A 4,825-nucleotide genomic window follows, 5' to 3' on the forward strand; every position below is an offset into this window, starting at 1 on the left:
AATGGCACGTTGGGATTTCACATGGCTTGCTAACTCGCTGGTTTTCATGGAATAAAGTGCAGTTTTAGATGGGTTTTAGTCAGCCTAGAATATGCCACAAAATGTGTAGGGAAAACTAAATATGCAATCACGAATTTGAATTATCCACAGAATGTGTTGGAAAAATTGAAGGGATAGCGATTGAAATGCGGGTTGTAGAAATTCATAGCTCATTCATTCTGTTAGTACTAATATGAGGATGAGGATGCACCAACATTCAAATTTGCATTGGTATTCACTGATATCATTGAGAAAAAACTAGTTTTTGGAACTCCAAGCCAATAATTCCCAATTGGGTCTTCATTATTTATTTGATTAGTCCTTTAGAGGGATTTGTCCTAGCTTCAAGGTCTCATATTCATTATTTCCTTGATTATCCCTTTAGAGGGAGCCCTGAGAGCTTCAAGGCTTCATATTCTTGTGATTCCGTTGAGTGATTTTGGGTTAACATGAGAGGAAGACTCTGAATCAAAGAAATTCATGCAATGTGTTGAGCCTCAGACCTGCACTTCTTTTCACATCCTCTCAGCCTCCTTTTCCATTCATTTCCCTCATTTGTCACTCATTTCCTCCATCAAATTGCTTAAATCATTGTATTATAGGACTTTTACATGGTTTATTAATTATGCTAATGACTGTGTTGTTGGATTAGAATTTTGGTTCAAAACCTGCACTTTCCGCAGCTCTCACAGGGTTTCCGCAGCTGATCCTAGTTTCCGCAGCTGATCCCAGTTTCCGCAGCTGATCCCAGTTTCTGCAGCTGTTTTCTTAAATGACATGATCCAGGTGTCCTCCGGTCAGAAGAGCAACATGGGCAAGTGTGTGGAACCAAGGACATGGTGTGTGTCATTCCAGCTCAGCCATAACAGTCATAAACACCCATGGTCAACGAGGGGGAAACTTCGGTCAACAAAGGTCATTGGCGGTGGCACGGCTCTGCGTGTTCGGTTTTAGAGCACGTGAAGCACAGCTGGCCTCTTCCTCAGCCACGCAGATGATGGGGAACACGAATCCAATAGGAGATTTAATGCCCACCTCGATCGTTGCCTAAATCCGTGGACTGTGCTAGATTACGTGTTTTTCACACAGCTGTTAGAATAGCGTAGTTTGTGATTAAGTTAGTTTTGTTTTTCTGCTATAAATAAAGCATATCTGAACGCTGATTAGTTAGCTGCTGATATGTAATTTTGAACCCCACTGTACTTTCTATTTTTGCTACGTAATATATGAGAAGACTGTTCTCCATTTGAGCGTGTAATTGATCTTTAAGCTGGCTGGAGTAGGCAGAGAGCCCCTGTTTACTTAAGGCCTGTACAGTGCTTTTCATTTCATGCATTTCTTCTTATCAGTTTATGTATAATAGTTGTACAGAATGCTTTTGATTGCTATGTTTTGATCATGTACAATAGCTGTATATAACTTTGAATTCTGCCCATTTATATTTCTGCACTTTTCCATGACTGATCAGTGTGTTTTTGCAGATTTCTTAGGTGCCCAGGACAGTTTCTTTTCTTTCTTTTTTACAGCTGGTGGCATTTGTGATCGTCTTATCTAAACTGCTGATCTTTGTTTTTGATTTCCATTAGCATCACTGCTTCAGTTTGCACTTTATTTTATGCTCACAGCTTATCAAGTTGTTTATCTTTTAATGGCTCTTTTTATCATAATCAACTAACTTTTCGTGGAGCCAGAACATCACTTAAGTGCATCTTGGTTATTTTGTTTAAGACTCACATTGCTAACTTGCTCATAACTCTTTCTTATATGATCAATCCAGCTGAAGGCAGAAAGGTTAAGGGAAAATTAAGTAGTGTGATTTGTCACTTAGATTGTACATTGCTTAAGATTTAATTGAAGAGTTAAAGTAGTTGTTCTTGAGTTAATGTAGGTGTCATTTTCAATCTCATTTTTATCAGCAGTATAGGTACTGGGCCAATGCCATTGGTCTTTTATTTGATGCCTTCATTTTTCCTTTAAGAGTTAATTTCATTTCAGTTGTTGTTCAAAGCTTTCTTGTAGATTACTTTTAAGTTTTAAGAAATCATTTAGAATTCATCACAATCACACACACCTCACTCACTTTATTTCATTTTCATCACATTACTGTAGGAGAAATAGATTTGAAAACAAAACTTAAAAAGTTAAAAACGACAAAAACTTAAGAAATAGTTGCCTAAGTACATACAGTACACATCACTTCATCAGCTTATGAGCCCCGGCTTGACATTTAAAAGTTGCAATTTAGACAACACTAAATTGACCAAACACAATGTAACAACCAAGTTTTGTAGTTTTGGGCTTCCTTCTTAGGCTTGCAATAGCCCAATCAAGGTTTAAGAACATGCTATCCAATGAAGAAGTAAACTATATTGCCCACAGGTAGCTGCTGTATTACAAGGATGAGTTTGGGGACAAAGGAGAAAGACTGGTTGTAGACCCAAGATTCAAGTTCCCGAATTCGAAGCTTAAAGATGCCTACATTTCTCTCCAGGCCTGGAAACATGCTATACTCTCAGATCCATTGAACATAACTAGGGATTGGGTCAGTCCTAATGTTTATAACTACACTAGTATGTTTTGTTCTCCTCCACTGTACAACAAATTCAGTCCATATCCAAGTAACACAAGTTCCACTTACATGAGACCTCCAGATCCTCTCCCCTGCTGCAGAAAATTTGTCTGCCATAACTCAAAATCTTTGCAACAAGTGTACCCCCTTGAAAACCTGAGGTAGTGTTCATCTCAGTAAGAGGAATCCACGGGTTTTGCGACTTTGACAATCGTCTGAGGTCGGACATTGCAATATTTACCCTTATAAGATTCACCTTTATGAGACTGCCAAGATCCTCACTCACCACCACATTTACGAAGTTGTCTCATTCTATCATCCTCAAATCCACATTAGCATTCAACTCAGTGAAATCCCACGTAATCTTGTTAGCCCTTACATCAAACATATGAATGTAATCGTTGAATCCAAAGGCACCACCATGTACGCCTCCAACCATGAGAAGGTTCTAAGAATTCACAAGTTGTAGAATTTTTTGAAACCTTGGAGTGCACAGAGTTACCGTTTTGTTGGCCGATCTCTCCAGAAACCTCGACTTTTTCCTTATGGACAATGATCATTTTATCGGCCCTCTACCTATTTTCGAAGCTCACGAAAATGGAATAATCCATCAAGGTGATGGCTCGAATGCAGGATCTGTAAACTCATGTGTCAGATTTTTCAAACCAATTCAGGCTCTTCACATGGGCCACATTCTTGGTGTCCTATATGTGCAACCCTAGAAAATCCTTTCCATTGACGACCGCTAGGGTTTTTGAAACCCTGGTCATGGTTTTGACACTATGAAGATCCGTCAATGTCATAGTCTGCTTCCTGAGCGCCCAATCGTATGCCATGATTTCGCTATCGTGGCCGACCTAAAAAAAGCCATCATGCGAAGAATAGATGTCCAGAGGGTAAACCTGGCCATTGGTAATAACCATTACGACTCTTTCAACATTGATTCCTTCTAGGGCTACTGGAGCCTTGGATTTCTTGATAGCCTCTAGGATTTTGTAATAGGAGGCTTCGTCTATAAGGGCTTAACTGTCGAATTTATCCCATGTTGATGCTGAGAGATTTCCCATGTGGAGAACACCGAGAAGGATCACGAATATATGTGGATCTCTGTCGATGTATATTTCATTTGAGTCAATGGACATAGCCGAGTGGGTGAGAAGGGAGTTTTTCCATGCGGATTGGAAAGACAAAATCACGGTTTCAAAGATCCTACCTCTGACATCGATCTTCACTCTATGATTCGATCCTTAGACCTGGGGCCTGTCTGCTGCTAGGTCGCTCATGGCTTCCTTTTCTGAATTGGCTTAATATTTGTGCTAATCAATTTAGGTGTGGGAGATTGAAAAGAAATGAATGGACCCAAATTTTCGACCATGGCATATTTTCATCGTTTCTTAAGTTCATGTGTAGCGATAAAGTTAAATTTCTTCCTATTCCTACTATATTCGACGTATAAATAAATCTGATATAGTTTTTTTTTTAGTACATTCAATCATTACATCATGATTTACTGTAACATTTCTCAATGCATTGTGAATATTGTCCAGCTTGTATTCTGACTTGTTTGGCTCAATATCATGCTTTTGCAACGCATACAAAAAACTGACTCTATCTTTTATCTCAAGAGCATCAACGAAATAAGTTTTATGGTCTAGAGAATAACAGTCGTAATATTTCCACTCATGTTTCTAGAACTCTTTATTATTATAATCAAGGCGACAAATTGTGCAATATAGTGATGACCATTCTTTTTTCAGCTTACTTTCTAGATCTGTGATCTGCAAATGACATTCGACCCTGCGATACACATTATATACGTGAAATAAAATTTATATTTTATTTATTTTAAATGAGAAAATATCTGCGTTTAATAAATCTTAGTTTTTTGTAATTTCTCTAACCAATAAATATGTGGAATAAGTCATAGTTTTGTTAAGTTGGATTTATGCTTATAGTTAGATTACTGTTGGGAAGTTTAAAGGTTGTCAGATGGAAAGACATGTGTGAGTAGAGTGCCTACGGGCAATACATTGTTGACCATTTTGGCATCCATATTGTTATGAAACCAACTCACCAAGTAGAAGAAAAGATAGATCAACACCTTCAAAATCAGCCTCTTCGAGGGGGAAACCTCCTTTACATTACATAAATGAACAATTCTTGGATGATACAAATGACTAAACCTCCTTTCTATATATAGGAGTCTAAGGGGTAACA

The 4,825-nt window shown here is 38.2% G+C and overlaps 1 pseudogene; it reads right to left on the bottom strand.

Moving 5' to 3' along the window:
• Window positions 1–2,642: 2,642 nt before the first annotated feature.
• On the bottom strand, window positions 2,643–3,891 carry LOC149264345 (protein ENDOPLASMIC RETICULUM-ARRESTED PEN3-like; annotated as a pseudogene).
• Between the last annotated feature and the right edge of the window lie 934 nt (window positions 3,892–4,825).

Source organism: Pinus tabuliformis, chromosome 6 (genome assembly GCF_031772625.1).
Source record: "Pinus tabuliformis cultivar Carrire ecotype Pingquan chromosome 6, CPIR1, whole genome shotgun sequence".
NCBI classification, from domain to species: Eukaryota; Viridiplantae; Streptophyta; class Pinopsida; order Pinales; family Pinaceae; genus Pinus; species Pinus tabuliformis.